At 35.8% G+C, this 20,410-nt stretch overlaps 1 long non-coding RNA gene across 1 annotated transcript in view; it reads left to right on the top strand.

The window, feature by feature from the left end:
• Window positions 1–10,149: 10,149 nt before the first annotated feature.
• The window catches only part of LOC147578118 (uncharacterized), a 392,554-nt gene continuing 382,293 nt past the window's right edge, over window positions 10,150–20,410 (top strand). The window contains exons 1-2 of the long non-coding RNA XR_015254203.1: window positions 10,150–10,337; window positions 14,974–15,047. This is a non-coding gene — a long non-coding RNA (uncharacterized LOC147578118). The remainder of the gene's footprint in view (window positions 10,338–14,973; window positions 15,048–20,410) is intronic.

Below are 20,410 nucleotides of genomic sequence, written 5' to 3'. Positions count from 1 at the left end.
AATTTTAAAACAGTACAGGCATTTTATAAGATTATATATATGTACTCAATATGTAAAATAAGTTTATACAGGTAGTTTATAAATATTTTAGTGAAATGTTTTCTTCTGCCTTATCTTTTAATTTTATAATCTAAGATATTTTGGGGTGTGCTGTGGATTGAATGCGTATGTCCCCTCCAAAGCTCAAGTGTGAAATCCTAAACCCCAAGGGAATTATTTTGGAGGTGGAGCCTTTGGGAGGTGATTAGGTCATGAGAGTGGAACTTTAATGAATGGGATTTGTGCCCTTATAAAGAGATCCCAGATAACTTACCGAAGTTCCTACCATGTCAGATTATAGCAAAAAACAGCTGTTTAGGAACTGGGTTCTCGCCACACACTGAATCAGCCGGCACCTCGATCTTGGGCTTCCCAACCTCCAGAACTGTGAGAAATAAATTTCTTTTCTTTATATGCTGCTCAGTGTCTGGTATTTTGTTACAGCAGCCCTGAACGGACTAAGGCAAGTGTCTATCCTCAAATATTTTCAGATATTCATTTTAATATATTTATTTTTCTGGGTTATCAACTGTTGACAAAATAATATATCCTTTGCATTCAAGCCTAAATGAAGAGGCCTTAAAAAAACCTATGTTAGTATTTCTAGGAAAACATACTGTATGTGTGCATAATAATGATATTCAGTATTTATATTGAATATACAGTACAGAAATTATAGCACGGCATGTGAGTTATTTTAAACACATGATAACCTTGAAAAATAATAGTAGCTTGGAAAAAATTACTTGACTTCATGAAGATCAAGCCCTGACTAAATCAATCTTCTCCAGAGTAAAAGAATCATCAGACTGAGTAAATTAAAGAGAAATAATAGACATAATCCATCTTGACTTTGAGTTTTGTCTGGCATAACTTAATTTGCTTAACACTAAACAGAAATACAGTTCTGATAATGTAAATATTAAGGAGTGATCATCTTAATTGGTTTCCATGTCCCTTATAGTTATTAACGTATCACAGTTAACTTAAAGGGGCATAATTTACACGTTGATTCCTTTTATAAATATGTATTGAATACCTATGTAAGGGAACAGCCTTCCTTATTAAAAAGAGACTCCTCCAAGATTAGAGTGGAAAATTGTTTCAGAAAGACAACATCCAGCTGGGAAGGGGATGGGGATTACTTTAACCCTGGCCTGATGTTCTCTCATACTGACTTCCACTTCAGCAGAGGGCAAATATTCCCCCTGAATATGAGAACAGAAAAGACAAATCAGGGGCGCCTGGGTGGCTTGGTCGCTTAAGCGTCCGACTTCGGCTCAGGTCATGATCTCACGGTCCATGAGTTCGAGCCCCGCATCGGGCTCTGGGCTGATGGCTCAGAGCCTGGAGCCTGCTTCCGATTCTGTGTCTCCCTCTCTCTCTGCTCCTCCCCTGTTCATGCTCTGTCTCTCTCTGTCTCAAAAATAAATAAACATTAAAATAAATTTAAAAAAGACAAATCAGTCTTTTTTTCTCCTTTTGACACATTTATAGATATGGGGTAAAAGCAAAAGTTAAAGTTCCTGCCCTATTGAGTACATATTCTAGCCCTAAAGTTATTAGACACACAGAAGCCATTAATAGACAAGGCGAACTGGTATTGCTGTAACAGGAAAACATACAGAACACTCTGAATGGCAGAAGAGAACAAGTTAGTACTATTTGGGGCTACAGAATGATAAGGAAGTAGACACAACAGGTTTGGGGATGAGGTAGTTTTGAATCGTTCTTAAAATATGGGTTTGGCTTTATGTGGACAACTGTAAGATGGTAGTCACTGCAGGCAGTGGAAATATCTTGACCAAATACTTGGAGATGGGAATATGTGGGATATCTGTTGAGAACTCCAACAGATGCAAATTCAATATAAGTAGTGGGTAAGGTACCTGAAAGATTAGAGTGGGAGGTAAAGATTACAAAAATCATCTATGATTCTTAAATATCACTCTAAGGTAAAAATGCATGTTATTTTGTAAAGATGGAGGGGTGAACGGTATTTTTTCACATTAAAAAGTTATTGAAATTAAATGTATCTGCAGGGCAGAAAAGAGATATGCCAGGCCTTTCTGTAGGAAAAGAAAAAAAAAAACGCATTTATTTACTGAATGCTTTATTCTGGATCCAGAATTTAACATGATAACTCATTTCATCCTCACATTTGATGAGGCAGGGGATGTAATATTCATTTTATATATGAAAACACTGACTCCAGAAGATGTGATAGAACTTGCCTTATGTAATGTAACACGGTATCTTTGCTGGCATTTAAACCGAATTCCTAACCCTGGCTGCTCATTAGAATCATCTAGAGAACTTCTTAATCACTATTTGAAAATAGTGAGGCTTACACCCATGCTGAGAGTTTGTAATTTAACTGACCAGTAGTCTAGACCATAGCTCGTCACAAAGATAAGGTTAAAACTCATTGATTTTCTTAATTGAAGGAGCGGTCAGGAATAAAAATAGAGTTATTCAATAAAGTTGAGTAAAGAGTAATAGAGATTGGAATTAAAAAGAAAAATCAAAACTCTGACAAAAAAATTAGAAGACTGCTTTTCAAGGTCCCCCAAATATAAATTGTACATAGAAACAAAATTTCTACTTGAAAATATTTATATTGGAAAATCTGTATGCACATACACATACAGTTGATCCTCATTATTCGTGGATTTTATATTTGCAAACTTGTCTACTAGCTAAAATTTATTTGTAATCACAAAATCAATGCTCATGATGGTTTTGTAATCATTCACAGACATGCAGAATAGGGGCAAAAATTTAAGCTGTCCAACATGTACATTTCCAGTTTAGATCCAATCTCACCTTAAACTAAACAAGGGGACATTCTGCCTCCTTGTTTCCTCTCTCATACTATAAACAATTTTTGCAATTTCTTTAATGCCATGCTGTTTTCACAATTTTGTGGTTTTGTTGATTTTGCTGTTTAAAATGACCCCCAAGCGTAGTGCTGAAGTGTTGTGTAGTGTTTCCAAGCACAAGAAGGCTGTGATGTGCCTTACACAGGAAGATATGTGTGTGTTAACTAACCATTCTTCAGGCATGAGTCATAGAGATATTGCTCCTGAGTTCATGGTTAATGAATCAGCAGTATATATAAAATAAGGTGACTACATGGAAACAGACAAAAGATGAGTATTTTAACTGCTTGGTTGACAAAAATGCTGTGACCAAAGGCTGGGAGGAACCTAACGCTGCATTCCCCCTAAGAGCAATATGTTTGCTAATTCAGTATTTCCGGTATAGAACAATATCGAGAATAACAAGAACCAATTGTACATACAATCGTAAATGACATATTTGTCAAATGGGCCCTAATACAGATCATTGTGATTGTATTTGTTCAATGAATATTTCTTGAATTTACTATGTCAGGGCATTGCAATTCGATGAGGATTCAGGGCTAGGTGAGAAAGAAATCAGTTTCCACACTCACAGTTTATCAGTTCATTCACCTCCTATGAGTCGCTGCCACCAACTCCTTAACTGGTTATCCACGGGCTCCAAAAGGCAGTAATACGCATACTCAGTTTACGCACCTCTCTATAATCTTTCTGCTTTACAGACCCTGCCTCTGGCTGAGAAAAGAGACACAGTCCACGTTGCTGTGAATTCAGCCAATACCACAGCCTTCCACAAGGGGAGGGCTGGCCTCTTTTGCACTTACACTCACGGTGCAAGTACAACCTGACCCTCAGAAGTTCTGCCCTGCCCTCACTGATTTTAGCCTTGAATGGTGCCAATGGGAAAAGGTCTGGCTGCTGCCGCCTCTAGGGCACAACAGGCAAGGTCTTTGGAGTCAAAGCAAATTGTCCAGTGAGAGTTAAGGGGAAAGGAGGAGGAGAGAGAATAAACTCCTCTTCTTCCTCTCTGCCTCTAAAAGAACTGATCCCACATAGAGCATTTGGGCAAGGCCATTTTCAGAGATCTTCCCCAGGACCAAAGATAGTTATGCTGTCTTGTGAACTTGTAACCAGCTCAACAATTACCATTTTGTATTCATTTTCTTTCCTTTTTGGTTTTTTTCTCCTTATTCTTGTATGTTATTGGCATTGCTCTTCCTAATAAAATCATACTATGTAAGCTTTGTCTTAGGCTCTGTTTTCTACAGAATCTAGACCAAAACCTGGTTTTTCAAGTAATAATTTGATCCAGTTTCCCCTTTATATAATAGATTTATTTCTCCTTTCCTTACTAACTTTCTTTCTGACACTCACTAAATATTTATAGAAAATGCTTGGAATAATACAAGAGGAAAAACAAACTTGACTATGTTCCCAGGAGGTTATTTCCTGTAGCTATGTTTCTTCACACTTTAAATGAGGATAACAGAATCCGTCTCATAGCATGGTTGTAAGGATTAAATGTGATAATGCATGTATGATGCTCAGCACAGTAGTGTTACATGCTCAGTAGATGTGTATAGTACTTATTATTGTCATTATCATTACTGAAGTTTACTGAGCATATTGTTTGATCAACAGATAGACTGGCTAGGAAACAGCTAAGATAGTTTGTTCTACAATATAAAGCTGAGACCTGGACTGGAAAGAGACTACAAGAATCATAATAAAAGTAATTTAGAATCACCTTATAGAAAAAGCATGTGGGTTACTTTTTAAAAATAATTTCTAATTATTATGTAGAGGCTAGTGATTATGTAGAGACTAGTGGTAGTCTCTGTTTTCACTGGGTTTATAAATAACACAGGCAAAGAGGTTTCAACAAGAGCATTCGTAGTTCACTCTACCAAGAAAAAATAAAAATGTTAAATGTCTATAATTGAGACTTAAGTATTCACCCTAGAATGTCTTTTTAAAATAATTTATTACTCATAATTGAGAATGTTTTGAACATGTATACTACTTGAAGATAGGAAAACTCAATAGTTTCCAGAGGTTCCCATCCAAGCATTTGACCTTAGAGACTCCAAAATTTGTATTTATGTGTTGTGTATTTGTTGTATATGGACATTAAATATAAGATAAAGCAACTGAGTAATTATGGGATAGCCAAATTATATCATTCTCTGTGTACTTGAGAACGAGATCCTCAATTTAGAAGAAAGGAAATACATGTAATATACATTCAATAAAATTATGTAGTCCAGAATTATAATTAACTATCAATAGGCATTTATGAGGTACTTTCTCCTCATAGTCTATCTGGCGAAAGAGACTAGAAACAACGACCAAGTTAGTAACAATGACTGGACTTTAAATCCTGATTGTGTCATCAGGATATGTCATTTTTAATATGTTATTTTTCTGTTATAAGAAAGGATTCAGGACATCTCAGAGAATAACTGACCTCAGGACTTGCACAAGAAATGTACAAGAAAGCCTGGAACCAACCTTGTCATTATGATCTGCAAGACTATCAAAGACTAATAGAGTTATGCACAAAAGTTCCCATTTTTCCCAAAGGGGCAGTATGAGCTTTAATAAAGTGAAGCATTTTAATAGATTAAAATCATTAACCAGTTTAAATCCATGAGTTCAGATTTGGTTATTTGTCTCCCAGTTTCAAGGCTCTATTGGAACAGGAACAGTTTTCAAGTTCACTCACATGCTCACATGACTATTGACAGGCCTTAATTAAGGTCCTTACTGGCTATTGGCTGAAGACGTCAGATCTTCACCACATTGTCTCTCCTTAGGCAGCTCACAACATGGCAGCTGGCTCCAGTCACAACTATTGAGAGTGAGAGAAGGACTATGTGAGAAAGACAGAAGACACAGTCTTTCTGAAACCTGATCTCACATATGGCATCCAAATTTGGCCATATTCTGTTAATTAAAAGTAAGTCAGTAGGTCCAGCCCACATTCACATGAGAGTATTATATAAGGGAGGAATCACTGGAAGCTATTTTAGAAGCTTCTTTCTGTGAACAGAATCAATTCATCATCTTAGAGTGGGGCAAACACATCAAGCCTTTGTGGAAAAAATTTCAAGAAAGATTAGTTGCTAACTTTGCAGTATAGCTTTTCTCCTGGTATCATCACTGGGTTTTTGTTTCCTGGTGTGTGTATGTATCTATCTATATATCTATCTATCTATATCTATATCTATATGTTACATGAAATGTCTCAAATTTTCTGAATCATTCTTTGAGAATTATGGCAGGTTTATATTGTCCAAAAAGTGTCCTCAATGATAACTTCTATGCTACATGCACTTCTGTAATAAGATCTTGTCCCCTCATCAAGAGATGGAGTCCAGTCCTCTTTACTGTCTTCCTCTTCTGACTGAGTAGCTTGGATTATTCACTATTGGGACACTTCTTGGAACCCAACAGTCATAGTGTAAAAGGCCCGAGCCACACTGTAAGGCTACATGTAGGCATTTGGCAAAGTTCAGCTGAATTCTCAGCCAACAGCTAGCATGAGTTGCCAGTCATGTGAGTGAGCCATCTTGACATGCCAGACTAATTGAGCCCCCATTTGTCTGCAGCCTCATGCAACAGGGCACGAGATAGAAGAATCACCAACTTAAGCCCAGTTATCATAAGAACAGTAAAAGGTAATAGTTATAAACCACTAAATTTTGGGTTTATTTATTATGTTGCAATAGATACCAGGCACAGGAATAAATGGGGGTAATTCAAGGATCTACTATTCAAGATACTCTTTGTACCGCATAGCAGAGTTCAGTCAAAAGAATATGCTATTGCCTTGACTTTTTTGTTTGTTTGTTTAGCAGTCCAACAAAGAATGTTCAAAAATGTAATCATTTTAAGAAATGTAATCAATCACATGGGAAGCTTGGGTGACTCAGTTGGTAAAGTGTCCAACTCTTCATTTTAGCCCAGGTGGTGGTCTCATGGTTCTTGAGATTAAACCCTGTGACCAGCTTTGTGCTCATAGCGCAGAGCCTACTTGGGATTCTCCCTGTCTCTCCGCCCCTCCCCTGCTCACTCTCTTCCTCTCAAAATAAACATTTAAAAAATGTAATCAATCACATTTGTGTTACACATACCTTGAAAGCAAAATTATACTCTTGTTTTGATATAATGATAAATGTATATAGTAGTCCTTTCTGTGAATGGTCTAATTCATGACAGAGAGTTCACTCTTCTCTATTTTCCATGTTTTTTTTCCATTTCTCATGTTTTTGAAGAAACACTTCAACTATTGCCTAAACATCTGTAACCATTTTATTTCTATTTTTTTTTTCTGATATGGAGTAGTTCTGGTTAGATAAATAGAAAGATAGAGAATTATTAACATTTTCATTACATCATTTTCCCTGAAAGATCTTTTCAGTTCCTACATTTCACCAGTATTTCCTGCTGCTACATGGCTACTTAATGCTCAGGTTATGTTTAAACCATGTTTTGCCCCAGAAATGTGGAATTTGTACCAAAATTTAACTAGTTATCAATTGAAATTATATCTAAAATATTTGTTTTGTTTGGTAGTTGCCAAGCAATAGCAGCTCAATGAACTGAAACACTTTAAACACCACAAAATTGAAACAATTGATGAATTTGCAACTAAAAGTTTCCATAAAAGAACTTCCCCATGTTTACTTTGGTCTACTTCTATCTCAAACTTTATTCCTTTAATTATATACCAAGCCAGTCAAATACCAGTATCTAAATTGATTTGTTTATGATCAGTATAAACAAGTGTACAGCCAAGTGAGACATCTGGGGAAGTCTTCAAATGTTAACCACAACATTTTCACAAAACACATTTTGAAATTTTTTATTGTTGTTGCAATCTTTGCCGTAGAGATGGACTAAGGTTATGCCCTTTCCTTTTCTTATAATCTTTGACTCAAAAAGAGGAAGGATAATTAATGGTTGGTATAGTCTGGGAAATGCTATCAGCTTTTAGCAGACTTATTAAAGCATGTTTAGTTTTTAAGAACATACTGTGTGTTTTAACTAGCTGTCTATTGAAACTCTCACGAGTTCATGAGGTCATATAAACATAGGAGGATGTAAATACTCTGAAAATCAAAGTGAAGAAAATGAAGAAGATCAAAGTGATCTAGTTTACAGCTTTCCTGGAATGTGAGGCCAGATTTTGAATTCTTTCCCCAATGATACTAACCATGTACTTTGTAGACCAAGCATGCATGTGGCACGTTACTGAAAATGCTCTTTAACTTATTGACTTATAGGCACTTTCCATTTTTCTTAAACGGAAGTGAAAAAATACAACTGGAACAAATTAAGAATATTAGAATAACCTGGAAACTTCAAATAGAGTTTAGAAGTATTTGGAGGGAGGGATGTTAAGAAATAACAGGTAGATTCTTTCAACATCTCCTTCACAATTGGGCATAAATGTAGTTTTCTCCACAAAAACAATAGATTGTTACTCTGAAATCAATATTAATTATAAAACTGTAAGTGGACAGGACGCTTAAGAGGTTATATATTGCTTGTGACAATTAGAAATATTTTAAAAAGAAAACATTTCCAAAATCAAGATACTGCTTAAAAAAAATATTTTAGTCTCTATACAGAAACTTTTCATGTGTATCGCAGTGAACATAGTAGATGAGGGCACATAGTGAACACAGTGGACAGGAGGACATGTGACTGGGTGAGATGCCCCTTTACTGCAGTCCTATCATTTTTCCTTCACCTCCCCAGCTCCATGGTCTACTTTGTTCTTAGGGGGTTTGAGGATTTTAGGAGTAGCTCCTCCCATTTTAAATTTCTACTTAGGAGCTCTGCTAGTGGCATGCCCACTGTGTTGTTTTCTTACAGTGTGGTCTCAGAGTTGAGAGAAGAAAAAGAGTGAAAGGGGTCATTTCAAGTAGAAGAATGCATTACACCTCAATTTGCCTCTCTTTTCCTCCAATGCCTGTTCCCTTCCTGTCCCTTCTTCTTCCATCACAATACCTCTCTCATGCATACACTCTATTTAATCTTTGGCAGTTTGCAGCTAGATGTATTCAAGTGACTAAATTCTTAAATGGGGGTGTTTCAAGAAAGAGTGTTCTAGAGAAGCCTCCAGAAATCCTCCTTAAGGGTCAGTTGGCCCATGCACTTGGCCCTTTTTCTTTGCCCCCCCCCCCTTTCCATATGCCGCCTGCATGAATGCCAGCTTGCTCCATGGGGAGAAAGGACACACCCTAGAGATGATGAATGCTCGTGAACTGGAAGGAACCCAAAGTTCCTAAGGACTTGTTAAAATAGAGCTACTGACCTAATTCTAGACAACCAAGCTATGGGACTTCATGGAGAAAAATATATTTCTATCTCACGTAAGCCATTTTTTTTTTTGAGTAGTGGCATTTCTTTCCCCAACTAAACATAATTCCAATGAATATAGTTAAAATCAGAGTTTTCAACCTGTCTGTGGATTTATGATTATATTTAGCCTTTGATTTGAGGTTTACATTCTGGACCAAATGCCATTTAAAATATATCAAGAAATTATTGAACATTTATCGTATGTAAAGTACTTTTGTCCAAAGAATGTTGAGCTGATCTCTATGAAAACAAAAACTTATTGGCAGTCGTCTGTACCCTGTAGGCAAAGGCAGCAGCCCAAGGAAAAGTGACTTTGTAACTTTATTAAAAAAGCAAAAGCAAAAAACAAAACAAAAATAAATGTAAATCTATGCATCTTCATCCCCCTTTCCCTCATTCTTCCTATCAACTAAAAAGCCACGAAAACCATTTTAACCTTGGTAATAAATGTGGCATTTACCACAATGTTTTCTCCCTCCATTTTCACCTACACTAACCTTGTCAAAGGAGGACGACGAATGTTAAAATCAGCACTGAGAACTTCTCACCTGGCACGGTGTATTGGCCTCGGGCGTGTGGGCAGACTTGCTTTGGGCAAAAATTCCAAGTGGTTGTTAATGTATAAATCCTTCCAAGCAATACAGTTTAGAACCTAATGCCCTTTACAGATTCTTTTGTGTCCCTCGATACAATGCGCTAAGTTACAAAGACCGTGCAGTATTTTTGCAGGAAGCAAGGTAGAAGGGTAACCTAGAGGTCAGATACCAAAAGTGAACCAATCTCGGCGCGTTCTCTCTTTCGCTGGCGCGATTTTGGTCTCCTTTCCTCAGAGCAGCTTCCCTGGGAACACTGCTCCGCCCTCAAGATGGCGGCCAGGTGGAACCTTCCACGGAGAGCGTGGGTCAGCCTCTCCACAGGATTTGGTTTGGAACCTGAGCTAAGTCGCCCCGCTAGGCCCACAAGCAGCCTGCCGGTTCTCCGCAGCAGGATCTGGCGGAGAGGCAGAGGTTGCTAACACTGTGTGCGGGGCGCGCCCCGCAGCTCCCTGGATGCAACAAGGAGGTGAGATCGATGTGCAAAAGGAACCGTCTGGTGGAAGCACAGGGCCAGGTTATCTCTTTCAGATTTTTTCTGTGAAGCATTTCTGTGAACTCAGGGGGGAAAAAAAAAACCAAACCAACAGCACAGATTGAGTAGGATTTTACAGCAGGGAGTATCGATGATGTTAGAGTTGATTTTCCCTTTCATCTTTTATTTCATATTTGACAGCGTCTGCTTATGTATTTGTAAGATGACTCTCTCCGAAGAAACCTGAGCAGATGCCCTACAAGGTTAAAGGAAATAGGGGCGAAATAATTTCCCAGTTTTTATTACGATGAATGAATCTGTCTTTAAAATACATCTTTCTCTGTGCTGTTTCCTTTTCTGAGGAAAAAAAAAAAAAGGCAACAAAACCGTCATTTTAGCAAGTTTTAATGACTATATTTTAAAGGATTTAAAATAGTTTTCAAAAAGACCGTGACTTAGGAAAACCGAAAGGATACTCAGCCCCGTTTTCTAGCGTACCCTGTACTCTCGTGGGGTGTTCTTACAAGATCTGAGATACAGTTTTATTCATATCCTTAACAGATTGAGGAACTGCCTTTTCCCAGCCAATGCGTCCTATTACATCTGAGAAAGTCTGCTAGAGACTGCAAGCTATTTTTCAATTTATTCCCAATTTGATGACCATATTTCTTTGAAAGAAAATTACTTTCAGGGAAAATTAATGGAATATTTGAAGGAAAATTAAGGAAGAGTGGGCAAAGATTGAGAATGAGATGAATAAACTACAGAATAACAAGATTTTGTTTGTTTTTTTTTCCAAAAGGAGAAAATTTACAATAGTTACCTTTCCTCCCCTAACTTCCCCCAATTCTCCTCCACTTTTTCTTCAAATCCCTTACCTTTCAGTTCTGAACACACACACACGTTCCTTCAGGCCAACGCTCAATTCCCTTACCTGTTTTGACAAGAAATGCATACTGCAGTCACACGCCAGAGGCCATGGTTATACCAAAGTCACAGGTCAATAAAGATCACTTACATTTCTTATGAGCCTTTTTATCTTCCTTTTCTCCCATGTGGGCAGGGCCAGCAGAAAGGGAAAGACAGAAATGTCAAGGGGTCTGGCTGTCAAAGAAACCCCTACTCCCTCCAAATAACTTGATGGCCCTTAAACTTTTGCTACCTTGCCTTAGGAAAAATGGCCTTTTCTCTTCTCCTCCTCCTCACAAGGTGTTCTTCTCCCTTTCAAAATGAAGTTAAAGCCTTGACCCCGCTTTCTTGATGATATACAATATAAAGTAAAAAGAAAAGATTGGTAGATTTTCCTTAAAATTGTCCTTTAAAAGGAACAATTTTACAACTACATCGTGTTTTAGTTTAACATATTTGACATATGTTCTGTGAGTTCATACATGTTTTTTTGAAGGTCATAAAGGTAGGCTTTGCACAATTAAGTGGACTTCACATTGGGAAGTTTTAGCTACCTTTTCTAATGTATTCTTTATTGCTAGTATTTACATGATCATTTTTCTTCTGTGAGCATATGCATAATTGGAGAGTATGACTAGAAATAGTATTATCATTATGAGATCCATGCTATCCAGATAATACTGAACATAAAAGAAACAGTTAACCTTCTAGCCATTCCTTTTTTTCTCTGTTTTGGAAATTTAAAAATATTGTAAAAATATTGAAGTTTTATTTCTCAAGTTTCTGATTCAACAGTATACCAAACAAACACATTCTTTAAAAGTATCCACGATCAGAAAGTGATTCAGGGGCCTCAGTAATTTTCAAGGAATGACCTAAAGTTGATCAATAATAGCATATTGTTAGGTCAAAATTATTATTAGAAATAGAATTTAGATCCTGATTCCCATGTAAGTGTCAGATCATGTCTATGTATACATGCTGGTATATATATATACACATACATATATATACATACATATATACACATATATGTGTATGTGTATGCGTATATATGTATGTATATATACGTATATATATATATTTGTTTTTGTCTTGAAATTGTACACGAGAGAGAGAGAGAACTGGTTTTCAATGTTTAATGGACAGTGGAATCTTTAGGAAAAATTACTAATTGTAATAAAAACACAAGATTTGGGTACACATCTCCTTTCTGTCTTTTCAATGAATGAAACAAGATTTTCCAAAATTAACTGGAAGGTTAATAGAAAAAAAAGTTACTATCTAATTAGATAGGCAAAGGCAAACAGATTGTTCAAGAAAACATTCCTTTCAGGGACAATTAGGACATATTGAGTGAGAATAAAAAAAATGTAACCATCATTAATAAATTAGACTATTGAAACAGTTTAAAAGATTCAGGTTTGATTTTTCATTTGTGAGATAAATGTAGATGTGTCTAATAGTATGTATGAAATTGATTATAAGCTAGGACTCTGAACCTCTGGCCTGGACTTGTCTCACCAAATTTAATGGATGAAAATTGGAAATTGTTAGACTCCCTACTTATGGTCCCATAATTATAAGCTTATAAGCAATAGGATAAAGATTGGTATTTTGTTTTCCTGCTGATCTACATTTAGTCAGTCTTATTTGAAGAACTGCTACGTATTTATTTACAAATCCAATTTATAGAATTGAATACAATTAAGAAATAAAACAATGATTGGATATTATATTTACAAACGTGGGAGACTTTTGGGGAACTTCAGTCATTACTTAATGATATTTGCTTAATTTTATGAAGATTATATATACTTCAATAACTCATTCTCCTCCCATGGTAGTCTTTTTTTTTTTTTTTTTTTTTGGCAAAGAACATTTAGTATTGTATAAGTTACCTATTTGTATTAATTGTCTTCACTTGTCACCTAGTAAAATACACTGCATCAATTCGAAAAGAGATTTGAGGGGAACCCTGGTGGCTCAGTTGGTTAGGTGTCCAACTCTTGGTTTTAGTTCAGGTCATGATCTCACAGTTCTTGAATTTGAGTCCCTTATCAGGCTCTGCACTGGCAGCACAGAGCCTGCTTGAGATTCTTCCTCTCTCTGTGCCTCTCCCCCTCTTGTGCTGTCTCTCTCTCTCTCTCTCTCTCTCTCTCTCTCAAAAAAAAAAAAAAAAAAAAAGATGTGAGTTGGAAAAACTTTAGTTTTCTTAAAAATACATATCTCATATCGTATCAAAGGGATTTTTCCACAATATGTTTACATTTGATCATGTGTAATACTTCTCAAGAATAGGTTTATTTGGGGTTCCTGGGTGGCTTAGTCAGTTAAGCGTCTGACTCGATTTCAGCTCAGATCTTGATCTCATGGTTTGTGAGATTGAGCCCTACATTGGGCTCTGTGCTGATACAGTGGAGCCTGCTTGGGATTGTCTCTCTCTTTTTTCCTCTCTCTCTCCGCCTTCCCCCAGCCAGCTTGTGCACGCTCTCTCTCTCAAAAATAAATAAACATTAAAAAAAAAAAAAGGTTTAGTCATGATTTAATGTGTTATAAAAGATGATTCTGTTCCATAGAAAGTGTTTTTAAATAGTGTAAGAATTTATTTTCAAAATCTAAAATTATTGATCCTTTAGTTAAAGGAAAATAGGAATTTTTATGATCAGCATATTTGTTGTAATAATGAAATGCATATTCACTTAGCCTAGGAATATGGCTCAGAAAATAAATTAGCAAGCTGTTTCAAACTTCTTGTCACCTGATTTATCTTCAGACTTTCCCTATAGCGGTGCTTTAAAAATCATGAGAGAAAAGCCTATTTATTCATGACTTATTTCAAGGTGTTTTTGCAGTGATGGGATCTTTATTTTAAATTGATTTTTATAAATATATTCATAATTGCCCTCACTTGGCCATACTTAGCATTGACTGCTTCCCTTTTGAATCAAGATAGATTAAAAAAAAAAATAGACAAATCACGTTTAAAAGTACAAAGGGTCATGCTTAATTTCAAACCACAAACTGTCAAAACCCTGTATTCTCCTCACCCGGTCATTTTATACCTGATAAGTAAACCCACTTGAGGAATGTTTATATGCCCCAACGCTTTTGGACAAGTTCACTGACAGAACACATTCTTTGAAGAAATATATCACAACTGCTTATCTCCCTGAGTGTTACCCCAAACCCTGTCAGTGCTAATGATATCAGGACATGATTTAAATAAATTCTTTTGAGAGTGGCTATGGGTATTCCTGCATTCAAATCACAAATATGGGAATTTTGGCTGTGAACGTGGGCAACAGATACTTCAACATGCACAGCATTCTGTTCACATATGAGAAGCTTTAATAGAGAAGTGCTGTGGAGAAGCATTGCTGTCACTCTGGGGATTAAGATACAACTTCTGCCTTCCCTAAGCAGGAAAAAAAAGGGGGGGGCGGTATACTTCTGTGTAGATTGCATATATGTATATCACGGTTCTATCAGAGTGAAGGAGAAAAAAGTAATGCAGTTATTTTTAACGTGATAAATATATAGGTAATGTTGGTTCTCTACGTGGTAGCAGTGAGTGCAAATTGTGTGTCCCTCCCATCTTCTGTTTTCTCATATCATAAATGAGGTATTTTCTTTTCCTTTCTGTGATGGAATCAAGCCATTAAAATCTATATGAATGATGCTGTGAATTCTGGGACTAAATGTATATCTTAATTTTCAGCACAACGACGTCTCTTCTTTCAATGGAAATTATTCTTCAAGGAATTTCCATTTTTCAACATTATTTCTCCACATGTAAGTAATCTTTTAATTTATTTTAATATCAAAATAAATACTTTGGAACAATAATTTATATGCGTTTTTGCATCCAGAGGCTTTTGTGATAGTGATTCTTATGTTACGACCTTTCCATGTAGTTCATTTGTTTAGTTAGCAAAATGATTATTGAATGTCCATAGGTGGCAAAGTAGCATCAAAAGTTACTGCATTTAATGTGTAGATTAAATTTGACAAGTAATTAGAAGTGGTTTAGTCCTAAACAACAAATGAACTTCTTTTTATTTATAATGGCTTTAAATTTTTTTTTAAGTTTACTTATTTATTTTGAGAGAGACAGAGACAGCACAAGTGGGACAGGGGCAGAGAGAGAGAGGGGGAGGGAGAGAAAGAACCCCAAGCAGGCTCAGCGCTGCCAGCTGCAGAGCTGGACGCAGGGCTCAAAGTCATGAACTGTGAGATCATGAGCTGAGCTGAAACCAAGAGTCGGCCACTTAACCTATTGAGCCACCCAGGTGCCTCTCTAGTGGCTTTTAATATAAAGGTATCTTTTGACTTTTACTGCTCAATTTTTTGAAAAAGTAAAATATGACATATGAAACAAATTCTCCCAGTTGTTATGTATTCTGGAATAGTTTAGTGTGTTGGAACCTCTTTTTAAAAATCCATAGAAAATATGTATTTCACCTATTTTCAAGGTCACCACGTTAATTTATTAATTTTTATTATTTATTTTGAGTTTTTAGGCCTTTTTAGTTGAGGTAAAATTGGTATATGACATTTTATTAGTTTTAGACGCATACCATAATAATTCAATATTTGTATGCACTACCAATAGATTACCATTGTCTAGTTGCTGTATGTCACCATGAAGTTGACCCTGTTCATATTTTGCCCACCTTCCAACTCTCCTTCCCACAATATGTATATATACACACACATACGGATAAAGAAGCCATTACGTGTGTAATGTCTAAGTATCTATCCAATGATGGATACTTAGAAGGTTGTTTCCATATGTTGGGTATTGTAAGTAATGCCGCAGTGAATGTAGGGGTGCATATTTTCTTTTCATTCTGTTTTCATTTTTGTCAGAGAAATACCCAGAAAGCAAAATTGCTGGATGACATAGTAGACCATTGTTAATTTGGGGGGAAATTCTATATTGTTTTCCATAGTGTCTGCATCAATTTCATTCCCACCAATAGTGCACAATGGTTGCTTTGTCTCCATATCCTCTCCAACACTTGTTATTTCTTGTCTTTTTGATAATGGCTATTATAATAGGTGTGAAGTGATACTCATTATGGTTTTTGATTTGCATTTCCCTGATAATTAGGATGATAATGAACATCGTTTAATATGCCTTTTGGCCATCCATATGTCTTCTTTGAAAAAATAACTATTTACATTGTCCATTTTTAATTGGATTGTTTGTTTTTAATTGTTTTGTTTGTATTGAGTTGAGTTCTTTATATATTTTGCAGATTAACCCTTTATCAGATATATGATTTGCAAACATTTTCTCCTTTTCAGTAGGGTGCCCTTTCATTTTGTCAATAGTTTCCTTTGCTTTGTGGAAGTTTTTACTAATTTTTATTTTTGCTCTTATTGCTTCAGTTTTTGAGTCACATTCAAAAATTCAATGCCAAGACCAATATCAAGGTGCTCACTGCCTAGGTTTTCTTCTAGGTGTTTTCCTGGTTCCATTTAAGTCTTTAATCCACTTTGAGTTAATTTTTACATTTGGTGTAAAATAGTGGCCTAGTCACATTCTTTTGCCTATGGTTGTCCAGGTTTCCCAGTACCCTTTGTTGAAGAGACCATCCATGCTTCATTGTATATTCTTGGCTTCTTTTTCATAAATTAATTGACAATATATGTGGTATTATTCCTGGGCTTCTGTTCGGTTCATGTATCTGTTTTTAGGCCAATACCATCGATTTTGATTATGTAGCTTTCTACTATAGTTTGAAATCAGGGAGCATGATACCTCCAGTTTTAGTCCTCTTTCTCAAGATTGCTTTGGGTATTTGCGGTCTTGTCTGGTTTTAAAGAAATTTTAGAATTTGTTCTATTACATTGAAAACTGTCATTAGAGCGGGGAGGTGCAGAACAGTAAAAAAGAAAAAGAAAAAAAAAGAAAAATGTCATTGGACTGTAGATGGCATTGGGTCATGTGAGCATTTTAACAATGTTATGTTTCAATCATGAGGACGGAATATTTATCATTCCCATTTATTTAAGTCTTCTTAAGTTTTTTTTCATCAGTGTCTTATAGTTTTTAGTGCACAATTCTTTCACCTCATTGGTTATGTTTATTCCTACCTGTTTTACTGGTTGATTTTTTTGAAGCATTTATAAATTGGATTGTTTTCTTAATTTGTTTTTTTGATAATTATTGTATAGACATTGTATTATATTGTTATTAGCATACAGAAATGTAATAGATTTTTGCATATTGATTTGTTACCCTGCAACTTTACTGAATTCATTTATTTCAACAGTTTTTAGCATAGATTTTAAAGTTTTCTATACATAATATGTCCACTGTGAATAATGATAGCTTTACTTCTGTCTTTCCAATTTGTATGCCTTTTATTTTCTGCCTAAATGCCACAGCTATGATTTCTAATACTGTGTTGAATAAAGGTGGACAGAATGGGCATCTCCGTCTAGTTCCCAATCTTAGGAGAAAAATGTTTAGCCTTTCAGTTGAGTATGATACTTGGTGTGGGTTTGTCATATATGATTTTTATTATGTTGAGATATGCATTCTCTACCTTTACCTTGTTGAGAGTTTTTATCAGAAATGAATATTGAATTTTGTTCCTTTTTCTGCATCTATTGAGAATGATCATGTGATCTTTTTACTTCATTTTATTAATATGGTGTATCACATTGATTAGTTTGCAGATGTTCAATCATCCTTGCTTCCCTGAAATAATGTGGGGTATGATTCTTTTAACGTATTGTTGAATTTGGTTTACTAATGTTTTGTTGAGGAGTTTTTGCATCTATGTTCATGAGGAGGGATATTGGCCTGTAATGTTCTGTTCGTTCTTTCTTTCTTTCTTTCTTTCTTTCTTTCTTTCTTTCTTTTCTTTCTTGGTAATCTTTTCTGCTTTTGGTATCAGGGTAATACTAGCCTAGTAAAATGAATTTGAAAAAAAACAAGCAAACAAATAAAAAAAAAAAAATCCAACAAGGGGCACCTGGCTGGCTCAGTCAGGAAAGCACATGAGTCTTGATCTTGGGGTTATAGATTCATGCCCAGCATTGGATGCAGAGATTACTTTTAAAAAATGAGTTTGGAAATGTTCCCTCCTCTTCAATTTTTAGGAGTGTTGGAGAAGGATGGACATTAAATCTTCTTTGAATGTTTGGTAGATTCACCAGTGAAGCCATCTGGTCCTAGACTTTTGTTTATTGGTAGGTTTTTGATTACTGGTTCAATCTCCTTACTAGTAATCAGTCTATTTAGATGTTCTGTTTCTTCATGATTCAGTCTAAGAAGATTTTGTGTGTTATATTTAGATGACTTTCTCACTATCTTTTGTGTATCTACTATAGATTTTCGTTTTGTGGTTACCATGAGGCTTCCGTATAACAGTACATGTGTGTTTGTGTATGTGTGTGTGTATACGTATGTAAACACATATATGCCTATATATGTTGATAGTTTAAATTTGAACATATTCTAAAACCTCTACATTTTTACCCCCCACCATCCAGCATTTTATGTTTAATGTCATGTTTTATATTGTTATTATTTTGTGTACCCCTTAATGTGTTACTGTAATTAAAGTTAATTTTATGCCTTTTGTCTTTTAATCATCAGAGTATCTTTGTAAGTGGTTAACTTTTACTATATATTTGCTCTTACCAGTGAGATTTTTACTTTTATATGTTTTGCAGTTAGTGCCTTTTCTATTCATAGAAGTCCTTTTAACATTTTTTGTAAGACTAGTTTAGTGGTGATGAACTCCTTTTGCTTTTGCACATCTGGAAAACTCTTTATCTCTTCTTCTGTTCTTCTATTTTGAATAAGAACTTTTCTGGGCAGAGAATTCATGGTTGGAAGTTTTCTTCCTTTTTGCACTTTATATCATGCTACTGCCTTCTGGCCTGCAAAGTTTCTGGTGAAAAATCAGCTGACAGTCTAATGGGGTTTCCCTTATATGTAGTAAGTTTTCTCTTGCTGCTCTTAAGAGTCTCTCTTTACCTTTTACCTTTTGACATTTTAATTATAATGTGTCTTATTGTGGATCTCTTTGGGTTCATCTTTTTTGAAATTCTTTGCTTTCCAGACCTGGATATCTGTTTCCTTCCTCAGGTTAGGGAAGTTTTTAGCTATTATTTCTTCAAATAAAATTCTTGCCCCCATCTCTCTTCTATTTCTGGGACCCATATAATACAGAATGTTAGTACACTTGATATTGTCCCATAGGTCTTGTAAACTATCTTCAATTTTTTAAAATTATTTTTTATTTGATGCTCTGTTTGGGTGAGTTCCACTGCCTTGTTTTCCAGATCAATCCATTTTTCTGCTTCATTTAGTCTGCTGTTGAACCCTTATAGTGTATTTTTCAATTTAGTTATTACATTCTTCAGCTCTGTGACTTCTGTGTGGTACTTTCTTATATTTTCTACCTCTGAAGTTCTCACCCTGTTCATCCATTCTTATCCCCTATTCAGTGAGCATATTTATGACCATTGCTTTGAACTCTTTATCAGACAGATTACTTATCTCTGTTTAACTGAGGTCTTTTTCTGAAGTTTTGTCTTGTTCTTTTGTTTGGAACATATTCCTCTGTGTCCTCATTTTGCTTGACTCTCTGTGCTGTTTCTATGAATTATGCAAACTACCTCTCTCAGACGTGAAGGAGTGGCCTTTTTAGGAGATAGGCCTTATTGTTCAAACTTGTCCTAGCTCTTATTTGCCTTTCAAAACTTTGTGATTATTTTTTAAGTAGGCTGATTTATTCTTGATAGGTCCCAATTGTTGAGTGTGTGCCAAGAACTGTCAGTGTTCCAAAGGGAGGGATCTCAGTCAGCACTTGATTTCAGGTTGACTGGAATCTAGGTCCTTAGGCTATAGCTTTCAACTTATGTAAATGTGTGTGTGTGTGTGTGTATGTGTGTGTGTGTGTGTGTGTGTATTCCTATGGGATGTCAATCTAGACCTTGCTGACCTCCAGACTAAGAGATCTGGAGGTGTCCCCTGGGTGGCAGTTGTAAACATTGGGGCTTCAGATGAGCGTATAAGCTTCTTTCTGGGAGGTACTTGTGAGGTCAAGAAAGGGCAGGAAGGTGGTGTCTCCCTGCCTGTGTTCCCAGAGAGCACCTTTGTAGCCTGTATATATGTAGCAAACCTGAAG

The sequence above is a fragment of the Puma concolor genome, chromosome C1, assembly GCF_028749965.1.
Source record: "Puma concolor isolate L17-30 chromosome C1, mPumCon1.1.hap2, whole genome shotgun sequence".
NCBI classification, from domain to species: Eukaryota; Metazoa; Chordata; class Mammalia; order Carnivora; family Felidae; genus Puma; species Puma concolor.
This window is presented reverse-complemented; position numbering and strand designations above follow the sequence as displayed.